The 12,648-nt window shown below is 47.9% G+C and overlaps 1 long non-coding RNA gene across 1 annotated transcript; it reads right to left on the bottom strand.

Moving 5' to 3' along the window:
- Positions 1-1,571: 1,571 nt before the first annotated feature.
- LOC138067097 (uncharacterized) lies at positions 1,572-12,459 on the bottom strand. The gene is made up of 4 exons (XR_011140752.1): positions 12,333-12,459; positions 5,068-5,846; positions 3,936-4,053; positions 1,572-2,765 (listed from the first exon to the last, which is right to left on the bottom strand). It is a non-coding gene; the product is annotated as an uncharacterized lncRNA (long non-coding RNA).
- Positions 12,460-12,648: the final 189 nt, after the last annotated feature.

Here is a 12,648-nt window from a genome sequence, read left to right as displayed (position 1 = left end):
GCACAGCTCAACTTCAGCAAGGCTTGGGCACACTCTCGCACAGTATTCCCGTAAACCAGATAGGGAATCTTGCTAGATGAAACTAGTATAGGATGGGTGGCAAAACCTTGTACTATTTTGGTTGTTAGCGGTGGGTGGTTCATGGTCAAATGAAAGGCTGGACAGAGTGAGGGTCAGCCAGGACCTACTGGGGGGGTACAAGCCCTTACGATGCTTTCGTATAAATTATCCAGCTGGTGGAAGAAAGATTAGGAGCGTTGAATCTGCAGATGACTTGAAGCTGTGTGAGGCTGCAACGAACATAGATAACTGTCTGTTATCTAGACGTAAACCATAGACATCTATACATCTAACCATAAAGGAAGCTTTATAAAATAAAAGAAGACATACAAATTTGGGGCATGCTTACTAATAATGTGTATATACATATAGATGAGATCAGTCAAAATCCTTAGCTACGTATCACCCTAAATCAGGAAACTGCTTTCTGCAAGAGCACCGTGCAGAGCTTACCTCCTGATTTGTGCTTTCTCTGCAAAAGGGGAACTGAAGCATCTTTTATTTTACATGTTCATCTTTTATTTTTAAAGCTCCCATTTTGCCTCAGGTGCACTATAATTCACATTAGTGACACAGAAATGTGAAAAGCCTTCGTTGCATTACAGCAAGTCTGGAGCCTCCATAAACTGAAAATTCAAATACATTTTGAACCTTGCTTGTACTCAGGTTTGTGGGAAGCAAACAGGCCCAAATGAGAGTTGAACCTGAGAAAACTTTAATGGTCAAATTCTGATTAATATAAAATCAGTTTGTAGTTTTAGGTCAAAAGCCATCAGGATAAGTCACAAATTTACCCAGGTTAGTTCCTCAGTTCTTTTCCTTTGAAAAGTTCACAGTATTTCAACAACCACTACAGACACCAGGGTAATTGGAAGGCGAAAAATGCATTTGGGGAGAGATTGTGCCGAGCAAAAGTCTAGCTATTGCTATGAAAACTGATTTCTGCTGAAGGTGTGTTGTACTTCCTTTATCTCAGCTGCATGCCTTTCTCACAAGTATGTCTACATTTTATATTACTGATGAAGGTATGAGCAGGTAAAATTAAGGGGCACTTACCGATGGGACTTTCCACCACTGCCTTTGAGGGAACTGGATGTCAAGAATCGCCCAGAACACCTAGGTTCACCATAGGCCTGTCAGCCATAGAGGCTGAACCTGAGGTTCAGCCATAGAGGCTGAACCAAAATAGAAATTACACCTATACAAACAGTAACTACGCAGAAGATACAGTTCTTTTGTATCACCCATTCCTCAAAATAAAAATAACAGCACCATGTCTGGGTCTCGCACTGGATGACTCATGCAAGAGGAAGACAAAAAGGACTTGAGTCAAGGCTCTCACCACACTGAGCAGTTCACAGCCTGCTCGGAGATCATGTAGCCTCCTCGCTGTGCTCCCCGAAGAAACCTTCAGTGCTCTGCCAGACGTAACAAAAAAACTCAGACATGAATTATTAAACCCCAAGAAATGATGCAGATGCAATCACATTATTTATTTTTACCTTTGTTTTAATGAATGGATTCCTTCACTTCTTGTTTCTCTTATTTTCTATTAGTAGGAATGGGTGAATATATACGTTGATGGGAAAAGTACCCTTGAAGGACTACTAAAATTAATTGTTAAGTTGTTAATGAATTAGGATGGCAGTCTTCTGAGCTGCAAACAAATTTATTAAGAAGTAGCTGAGTCTTCTCTAACCACCATCCCTGCCTTAACAGTGGAGGAGAACTTGTCATTTGTGAAATGGTGAAAATATGGACAATAAATTTAAACAAGCTTAAAAATAAGCTTAAGTTGACAGAAGATGTGTCACAGGAAAGTCACTGTAGAGGCACCTATCACACTAAAGCAGAGCTCAAACAAGATTACTGCGTGAGCTGGCTCATGCAGCTTGGCAAAAAGCCAAATGAGAAGGGACAGCTACATCTCTCTGATGCTTATATCCTTCAAAGACCTATGCTCTTCACCACTGGGGTCATTGCATCCTCTGGAAAGCTCACTAGGGTTTTAGCCTGAAAAGACGCTGGCTCCTCTTTGAAATCTCCCTAGCCAAGATTAAATCTAAGTAATTCCTTAGCATTACTTAGCGGCAACTTCACAATTCACTTTGATAGACTGACGTATAATTTGATGACTACATTATTTGTACCTATTGATGTATTGATTTGATCTTAATCATGATCACAGAGTGATCGCTGCTTTGGTCCAACTTTAATTAGCTTAGTAAAAAGAATAAATTAGTTTAGCAGTATCCTTGCTCAGGTGTGCATTTATCTGCTCATCTTTTTTAATCAAACCGGTAAGGAATACGCAAGGTAGGTTTATCCCATCAAATAGTAACTGAGGTCACAAATCTGAGGGCAGTGGTAAATTTGAGTAAGACACAGGCAGGCAGTTCAGCTCTGCACCTCTGAAGTCAATACCCCACAAACCATGTGCCTATGGTCATTTGCAGCCATGTTCGGTCTCCAGCATCTCCCAAAGACAGCCTGTTGTGCTGTTGAACGAAGGGTGCGGAAAGGACTTCATCTCAGAAGTTGTCAAACTTTTCCAGGACACCACACTCCTGAGGTGGAGGGGATAGGGTATCCTGGGCCCCAGCTTTGAGAACTTCTGCTTGTAGATATGCTTCATCCTTCATCAGCCTTCACACGCAAGCATGCAGAACTCTGACTCTTTTGAAGTCCCCAGGGGAAGAAGTAAACTGAAAGAGCAGATGAGATTTGAAGTGTAAAATTAGGAACAACGCATGACGGTGATCATAAGCATCCCATTCTGTTCTTTACTTTTTACATTATCATAGCTCTTGGATGCCAACAGAGATCACTATCCCCATGGGATACGCACTACAGAAAGTGAAAGTCTTGATGGACTTTCCTTTGAGATGGATGGGTGGTGCAAGGAAAGTGGCAGCTGAAATCCCAGGAAAAGGCTGACCAGCAGGTGTTTGCGTGCAGCCGGTTACGAATTTTGAACAGCAGAGCTGCAACTCCATGCATAGCACCGGATGGGAGCAAACGGAGCGAGAAGGAATCGGGCTGGTGTGCGTGGAGTGGCCGCGGTCAGCAGGCGCACTCCCGCTGCTGCCCTCGGTACTGGCTCTGCTTCGGTCAGGGCTGACGCTTTCAAATCCAGGTCAACTGCGTAACCGCAACTGAATCAGCAGTAAAAAGAGCATGTATCACAGAGACCATCACGTCGTGAGTTTGGGATGCTGCTTTCCGGGCCGTTCAATTAGTTAATCTTGTTCTTTACGGATATTGCTATCTGTTAGCTTTGTGAGGAGGCCAGATGATACCGCCTGAACTTTGTGCTGGCTTAAAAAATTATAAACAAGCATTTTTTTTTTTACTAGGGAAGCTGTTAGAGGCCTGGTTTGAAGCCAGTTTAAGTCAATGGCAAGATTTAATTGGGCTTTAGTCTGCAGGCTTAAGGCAGCCTCTTTTAAAATCGTTCCTCTGCTTCTAATCAGGACTCCTCCCTGCGAGATTTTAATCACTTCTTCCTAGGTTAGGCGCTGGGATGGCTGGATGACGGATTGCCACTGAAGCTGACAGTCACCGCCTCAGTCACACACCATTTGCGTATTTTTGGCATTTGAACCTACGCTGTTTCACTGTTTCCACCGAGGACTGTTTGCAAACACAGAACAGGAGCGAGAAAAGAAGCGAGCGATGCAGCGTTTCGGAGGGAGGGGTTTGGTGGCTGGGCTGGAATTAGTCACTGCTAACTTCCATTTCCAGAGCGTGAGGAAGGACTCAAGCCATTTTAGGCATTTTCTTGGACTTCCTCCCCTGTCTTTTAATTAAAATACCCAGAAGAGACCTAGGAATCCACATGCCCGTTTGCCACCGAGATGAACCCTTTAGCTCACCTCCTTCGCGCGGGAACAAGGGATCTGTCACAGGCTTAGCACAGGGCATCTCCTGATGCATGCGCGTCTCGCCTTCTGCAAGCCGGCACAATCCTCCGCGAACAGACAGTAAGTTCACCTAAGTGAAAATAATTTTAAAAGTTTTTTTTTTTTTATTGCAAGTGCTAAATATGGCAGGATGGCTTGAATATTCTAAGCAAAAAGACTTTAATTTCTGCCTCCCTGAGGTGCAGTGTCACAGCCGGGAAGACGCCTGAACCAGCAAAGCGCAGCAAACTGCGCGTAGGTTCGCGGGGGAGCCCGTTGCAGGAAGAGCGGGCCCGCGGGCGGCACCAGGAGCTGCCGGTCGGCGCACGGGTGCTTGGGGCACCCCGGCGGGGTGCTCGGTCCTCACGCTTGGAGCACGCGCTCAGGAACCCACATCTTTGCTCAAGTCCTTCCTTCGCCTGGAGATTTGCAACCTCCTTCTCTGAGTGTCCTGAACACCAGATTACAGGCCTCTCTCACCAGTGCTTCCTATCAGCTGGGTCAACGGCTTGCCTGCCCAGCGTGCTGACTTTTGTGAATCTCACCCTGAGATAAGCAATTTTCCTCCGCATAGGGGAGGTCAGGGCCTCCCACGGGCCCGGGAAGCTTTTCCCCAGACTTGGCCCTTGGCTTGGCCGTGGCATCATGCAGAAGGAGCGTGGCCAAACTACTCTGTTCAGGGCTCCTGGACTTGCAGAAAATCTTTGCTCTATGCTTTCAATGTACAGAACGGTGAAAGGCTACACGAGGCTTTCTGCCCTTCTGCGTTGTTAATTGTGCATTCTCACACTTTGCCTTTTGCTTTCTTGAAGCCAGTCCTTAAATACCAACAAATTTGCAGTCATATAAATATTGACAGAAGTGTAGTGACATCGACCTTGAAATTGTTACTTTTCTGATCATCAGACAAAGCCCTCTACGTTTCCCCCCCAAAGTTACCTGAATGTTTCTTCAGCCATAATAAAGGATAATTAAGTCCTTTACCTCTGTATACTGAAAGGCACATTAAAAAGTTTGCTGAGACTTGCTGTGTGACAGGATTCATGGTGACATGTCCCAAAAGCACTAACAGTTCCTCCCTCTGACGCTCGCCGTATTTCCTCACCTCTGAGGTTCACATGCCTTTGAGCGCCCTTTCCTTCACTCCCCGATACCCGCTGCTCTCGAGCCCTGCGTCCAGCGCCACAGCACAGACTCACACATGGACGGAAGAGAGACCTCAGTGTTAAATGTATTTTCTCACCAGTGGGCAGGATGGAGAACTTCCCTTGTGACCTTCTGGGCAACGTTATCCCTCGCTAAGCTGTGTTTTTTAGCTTTATTCTTAGGCAATTATATTATGTCCTTGCTGCCAAAGTATCACGCCAGCCCTGACTTCCGCTGGTCATCAGGCCTGCTGCCGGATGAACGTTTTTTCACGGCCGATCCAGCCCTCTGAGAAGTTTTCAGCTTTATCCCAGGTGGCTACATCTTTACTGCAGTGCCTGTGTGGGACCAGGAACCACCTCTCCCCTAGCATCCCGCATAAGCACCTCTGGGCTGTTTGTGTCCACCTAATTTGCTGTACTTTGGCGGCATCCCTCTCCCGTGCCCTTTTTGGGACAGAGGGGAAAGTTTCTGAGATGGTAAAAGAGGGTTGAGTAAACATAACAAATTAGCTCCTAAAGGGATCCTGCCCTGCAGAACCGTCTTTTGAGGTCTTCAGTCAACGAAAGAGCACTAGGAGGAAAAGCACGCTGCCGCGGGCCAGTACAGCTTCTGCGTTTTTGCTGCTCCTGTCTCCAGGGCTCGCAGGGCTCTTTGCACTGGGGTGGTCAGAGGATGCTCACAATTTGGCTGGACAGTAACAGAAAGTCCGAGGCCGCCTGACATTGGCATCCGCTGCTAGGAGAGAACAAGAGAAAAAAACCTCAGGGATGTTGAAACCTGAGGGTTAGCAATGGAACTGCTGGGAAGAGAAGTGATAAACCCCAATAAATTAGGAAGGTAAGTAATTGATGATTAACCCTATTGTTTTACACTGAGTCGCTGCATTAGAATCAACTAGCTTTTGGTGTTTGTGGTTAATTATTGACTTTTATCTGCGTGCAGAAGAAAAGCACTCATGAAGGCACTGCCTTTTCTAACAAGGCAAAAAGCGTAAGAAAGTGCAAGATCACGTTAAGAGAAAAACAGAAAAAGAAAAAAACAAGAGAGACCTATATTTCCTGTGGAAATTTTCTCTTCCATGGTAACTGTAAAAACAGTTCAGCCCGTGTTGATTAGCTAAGTGTTTTACCCCAGGAACAACAGGGTCCCATTAGCTGCGTCAGAAGGCCAATACCCTCTGTACTGAAAACCCCTCTACTCAGTACATTTCTGTGCTGCAAAGCAAATTCCTTCGTGACCTCATCAAAGGGCTCACTTTGTATCTTGAAGCATGAAAAATAATAAATCAGGATAATGTTACTTTTTCCTTCTTTACATTTTGATCGCAGATCTCAAGCAACACAAAACAATTCAGCATACAGAAGAATATTGTAGCACATTTAAAAAACACTACTGAACTAAGGAACACTACAATAAGCACTTGGAAAAAACAGCAAAGAAAATGAAGGTATAACAGAAATAATTGTATTTTGTTCTCTATAAGCACATGTGGGGACCGCAGCTTTGTATCTGTGGGACTGAATTCAGGAAACAGATGAAAAAATAAGTTTTGGGCTTAAGGTTAGCAGATTTCAAAATACATTGTTTATACCTTCTACAGCGCAATAAAGCTTATCAAGAACTTTCCCATTGGATACCAGAGTCAAAAGAAGTAAGTGGAATGTGAACAGCGTGCTTCCTCCGGGTCGTTACTACAACTGTAATTCTTGGAGCACAGATTTCCCATATTAGCTTGAGCTTCATTGCACAATGATCATTTTTAGCAGCTCATTGTAAATATGGTGCTGAGCTGACCAAGTTGTCCAGAAATTTGCCATTATTTCACCCTCCACAATCTCAAAGCCCATGGAAAGCTCAAGAGCTCTTAGTTAAAAATATCACACTTGCACTCCAGAAGCTCTTGCTTTGGTCCCTGTAATACTGTGGGATGAATTAACTGCTGAGGCAAATGCATTCATTTCAGCGTAACTTCATTTAGAAGATATGAGAGCGGTCACAGAGCAACAGTGATGCCTACGTTTTCATTTAGCGATTCTGATGTGTTCTATATAAGAGAGGAACAGCGTTACCTCCCTGCTACAGAGGAGAAAACCGAGCCTCAGAAGTGAAAGAAAGTGATTTTGCTAGTCCTCGGCGAAGCTGGGGCAGCACATCAGTCTCTTGGTGCCATTCCACGTTCATGCTTTAAATGTGAACTCAAACATGAAAAAAAATGTATACGGATATATACATTTCAGAGGATGAGTTCAGCTCTAAATCTGCAGCCCTCAAAACTGCAGTATTTCCTATACACAGCGTACTTCTGACCCGCTGCTAAACCGAGCGGTCAATGTTGCCTTCTTTCTCTTTTCGCTCTCGCAAGGGCAGATTGTATGGCATGTTTGTTAGGATTGTAATGCTGCATTTGCTAATGAAATAAAGTGTTTTGGAGAACTTTTTTTAAGCAAAAACATGTGTTCCAGGGAGGAAACATTCTTCTGGTAAACAGCTGAGCCCTTAACATTTAGCAACATAACTCTCTGTTTGCAGCTATTGAAAACTGTGTGACTAAGGAAGCCTGCGTTTCTGGGGCCAAGCACTGAAAGCATGTTGCTTGTTGTCAGAAAGCCAGCCTTTTCTTTTATGTATATACTAGACGCAAGAACCAGTTATTGGATGGTTACTCCTTATGGTTTTAATAAAACTTGTCCCATATCAAAATGCTGCTGGGTTTTGACACTGCACTGAACAACGTTCTCTGCTCAGGCACCGCCGGCTCTTGCTTTCCAGAAATGTAACTGCGCCTTGGCATCACTTGCAAAAATTGCAGCCCTAAATAGTTTCTTCACCCTTTCTGACCTGTGCTGAGAGGACCCTCCACACCGATCTCCCTGTTCATATGAAGAGGGGAGACATTTCTCCCTCGCGCCCCAGGAAAGGTGCTGCAGGAGCAGACGTCTGCAGCGGCAGGAGGCAGCCTGGGAGCGGGAGGAATTACCTGCCAGACTCGGGCACCGGCCTTGGGAAGTTCAGGAAAAAGAAAATACAGCTGGAAAGCGCAGGGAGAAACAGCGCCGAGAGAAGAGGAGTGCCGGGTCGCAGGTTCGTCAGGGCGCGCGATGCTCCTGCGCCGGCTACTCGCGCGAGAAATTCTCATTTAGCGTGAGTGGTTGGCAAAGGGGTAGTAGGGAGGGGAGAACAGGTAGCGGGTGGCTTCAAGATCCCATCACCCTCATCCAGCCCACAGCCGGACCCAGGCCACAGCCCCGGCGTCCTCGAAGCTGAAGGAGACGGTCGTCCCTCCGCCTGCCGGTCTGGCTGGAGCTGGGGCATGCAGTGCTGGTCATTATATCGACTCTCGGAGCAAGAGGGGATGTTATCTTGTTTCTTGTAGCCCTCAAAACAGCTGGGCACGCTTACAACTTTCAGAAACTACCAGCTAAGGCCAAATGAGATCCCATGATAAAAGTTCAAGGCCTTGCATTCCTCCTCTTATTGCTTTCCTGAGCCGATTCTCATTTTAATCAGACTTACGGTACTTTCATCCAGTTATCTCAAAGTACATAACAGCCACTATAATTACTGGCAATAATGAGCTAATTAATTCTTCTCAGTGCAATTTTCAAGGGATAAATGCTACCTTTCTCAGGGCAAGGATGGAGAAACTGAGGCAAGGAGGAGATGTTGGGTTTGCCTTCTTTTTAACTGTTCAGTCCTTTCCTGCTTGTTCATATAGGCATATGTATTTGCTTCTTAGTGTGCTTTATGTTTTATTATGATTTTCCAGTAACAATGCATGTTATTATTTTGACAGGGAGCACTTAGAAGCAGCTGGTTGTGTGCATATGTATTGAGGTTCATTAAAGAAGACCTCAGTGTATTTAGCAAAAATCAATAGGTGCTGAAATCTTTTTCCTGTTTTTTCCTTGACCCTCTCTTCCTAGGTTTTCCTTTTTTTTTTCCTCCTTTTCTCTTTAGAGTGGCTTTCTTTCTCAGAAACCGCAAGTAGCATCTCATCCTGCTACTTTTTAATTTATATTCCTCATATTTCAGCTTACGTTTAAGTCTCTAATGTGGAAAGCCAACTGAATATGACTTCCTGATATATAAAGAATTAAGGTATTCTTCTGGTCGTGGAACTAGTAAGGCAGATGTATTGTATTAATATATCAGTTAATTACTTACATTCATAGCTCATATTAAGGATATAGATGTTGTTTGGGTAGCATTCAGCAAAGGGTGTGTGTTTTCCACGGTTCAGATAGGCTAGATGCTACCTTCACTGAACTCACTCCAAGGATAAATAGATAGATAGCCAGAGCAGAAGGGAAGGTGCACAAAAAAGGTTTTATTTTGTTTTTCTTTTTCAGCTTTCACTGTTACTTAGCTAAACAACTAACTGATCCACATGATACCCTCTGGAGTAACAACTCACTACTCAGTCCTTTAACTTTTATTTCTCAGGTTGTGATCCTGCAAGCACACATGTGCTTGGTTTTACTATGGTGAGTAGTACAGTGAGATTTCAGTGGAACTATGTGCTAAATAAAACTAAGCACACATGCAACTATTGGTAGGATCAAGTCTCTAGATAGGAACTAGTGTCACAAAACTTTTATTTGAAACATCTGCTTTGCTCCAAGCTTGTTGTTTAGTAAGGACCAGACTTTTAAAAGTATTTAGGTGTTTATGTGCACCTTGGTGTCTTTATAAAGCTGGCACTAATTCCTTATTGAAGTACGCATTAAGGGCCTCTAGAGAGTCTGAAAACCTTATATAGACTGATTTGAGTCAACTTTTAATTCTAAGGAGACTTTAAAAACAGTTAAAATTAATCTCAGCTGTGTTTAAAAAAAAAAGCGCTTCGCAAGCAAGGGAAAGAGTCAATCTGGCGAAATAAATTGAGGTAATACAAGACTTCTGTAACTCTGAAATATTTCTGAGAGCGTTAGTAGCCATAACAGGTGGAAAACCTGTGAGAACCGTGCGTAGTTTCTAAGGTGAGGCTGTTACTTAGTCGTTCTTGCAAGGCACCCTCCAGCTCTCTTCTCAAACGGACAGATTTGCGCCCCTGCCTATGTCTCCGAGACTTTTCGCCGAGGAGAAGACACGCAGAACCTTTCGGAGCAGCTTGAGCGTAACCCGCTTCGCGTTTTTTCCCCTTTTGTGCCGGGGGGGAAGACAACAACCACAACCACCTTGCCCGAAATAAAGCCGAAACAAGGGAAACTCAAGCGTGGGAGTGAGTATGTGCGCGGGAAGCTGGTGGGTAACTGTTAGAGGGCTGCGAATCTCTACTCCTTCCTTCTCGCCCTCTCCTCTCCTGTGGTGTTTATGCTGTTGCTTGTAATAGGCTCTTGCCCAAACACCTGGTACAGGTCTTACAGGCAGAATGGCAGAAAACTCAATTCTGAGTGTGGGTGGTAAGAAAAAAAAAAAAAGGGGGGGAGAGGGGGAAGGACTGAGCACTCCCTGCCTTAAAGGCCTCCCGAATCTTGCACAGCGAGGAACAAGACGAGGGGATAAAACAACCTCTAACCTCCTCCCCAGTTCGTGTATTTTAGGAAAAAAAAAAAACACAAAAATCGCAAAAAAGAAGTCAGCGTTCGGGAGGCGAAGGGGAATCGGTTCGCAGGAGCTGATGCGCAGGGCGCTGGTTCCTCCCAAACGGCCCACCCCGCTCACATGAAATCGCGGTTTTTCCCATTAAAAACATAGGCAGGCCTGCCTCCCCTTCCCGTTCTTGTCGCAGAAGGGTGTAAAACCGGGGCGGGGGGGGGGGGAAGCCCAAACACCCCCCCCAAACAAAAAAAAAGGCTAGGAAGGGGTATTTCCTCGCTAATGATGGCTGATGAGGGCTTAAAGACTTGAGAAACTCCTGGCCAGCCCGTAATCCCCACTAAGCTCTAAAATGGCTCGGCGACGGTTATCGAGGAGCGCGTCAACGTTACCTACCACTGCCCACAGCCCAGGAGCGGCCTCGCACCGAGCCCCAGGGGAGCCGGCGCCCTTTCAGGCCGCTCCTTCACCCCCCCCCACCCCCCGTTTCCTTTCATCTAGGCATCGCTTTTGGCCAGAAACTCCGGTTTTATGTGATGTTGACGTAGCTCCGGTCACTGGGGGGGGGAGGGGGGAAGTTTATTGAAAAAGGGAGAACAGGTATCTTGGGGATTCACTGCTCGCCAGGCCCCTTTTTTGCGGGGCAGACTCGGCGAGAAGAGGCCTGGCAGGGCCGCCCTGCCACAGCCGGCCGGCCTGCCCCGAGCCGCCGCCGCCGCCGCCGCGCACTTTTTGGCCGACACAAAACAGGGGCGGGGGAAGGAGGAAGATAGAAGAAGCTTCCTCCTTCCTTCCTCCCCCCCTTCCCTTAACGCGTTGCCTTTAAGGGGCGGAGTGAAGGGAGTTTGCGGAAGCGCCCGGCGAATAGCGGGCGCTGATAGGCTGGCCGCGGTCTCGTGACGGGCCGCCGCCGCTCCGGGGTTCCCCCTCCCTCCCGCAGCACGCAAGCCCCCCGCGTTCCATTGTGTGCGCCAGCGCCGCCGGGCCCCGCCCCCAAGCCTGGCCCCGCCCCCTTTTCTCTCTCTCCCTCCCCCCCCCCTTTGGCTCATTTCCGGCCGCCGCCACCGCTGCTCGCTTCCCCTCTGAGGACTCGGGAGAGTGAAGAAACAACAGCCGCCATTTTGTTTGTGTGTGAGCGACTGAGGGAGGGAGCGAGAGACCGAGCCGGACGGGGCGAGCCAGGGGGAGGGCAGCGCAGAGAGACCCAGGGGCCCGGCCAGGGGACGGGGAGAGAAGAGAGAAGCTGAGACGCCCGCCCGGCCTCCCCCCCCCCTCCGCTAGCCTGCCCCTCCTCTCTCTTTATCTCTTTTTCTTTCCTCCCCCCTCCTTTTTTTTTTTTTATTTTTTAAGATTTCTTTCCCCTTTCCTCTCTGCCTTTCCTTCTCCCTTGCGCCCCCCGCTTCTGCCCGCCCCGCCGCACACGCCACAGGAGCGGCCGCCGCCGAGCGCCAGGCAGGGGCAGTAGGGAGCCTGCGCTCGGCCCCCGCGCTCCCAGCGCCGTCCCGCCCCAGCCCCCCCCCCCCGCCGCCGGGGAGCGCCGAGGACCCCCTCCCCCTCCCGGGGCGAGCCCCCCGCCCTCCCCCAGCCCCGGTTTTCTTTTATTATTTTAATTTTAATCTCTCTCTCTCGCTGACCGGCTTCTTCCCCCTCTCTTCCCCGCCCTCCTCCCCCCCCCTCACCTACCAAGCTCTTCGCTTCCTTCCCCACCCTCGCAGCGGCCGGGAGGGAGTCCCCGCCGCGCCCCGGCAGCGGACGAGGCTTTTTCGCCCTCGCTTTTGCGCCCGCCGCCCCCTGCCTCCGCGGCAGCCCCCTCCCTGCCCGGAGCCAGCGCTCGCCACCATCCTCAGGCACCCGGGAGGGGGGAAGGTAGGCAGAGGGGGGGGAGGGGCCGGCTGCTGCTCCTGCTGCCTCCTCCTCCTCCTCCTCCTGCTCCTGCCGCCGCTGTTGCTGCTGCTGTGGGATCGGCCCCCTCTGCCTGCGCTGGAGGGGGGGGCACCCT

The sequence above is a fragment of the Struthio camelus genome, chromosome 1, assembly GCF_040807025.1.
Source record: "Struthio camelus isolate bStrCam1 chromosome 1, bStrCam1.hap1, whole genome shotgun sequence".
Lineage (NCBI taxonomy): Eukaryota > Metazoa > Chordata > Aves > Struthioniformes > Struthionidae > Struthio > Struthio camelus.
Note: the sequence above shows the minus strand (reverse complement) of the source record. Positions and strands in the feature narration are given on the sequence as shown.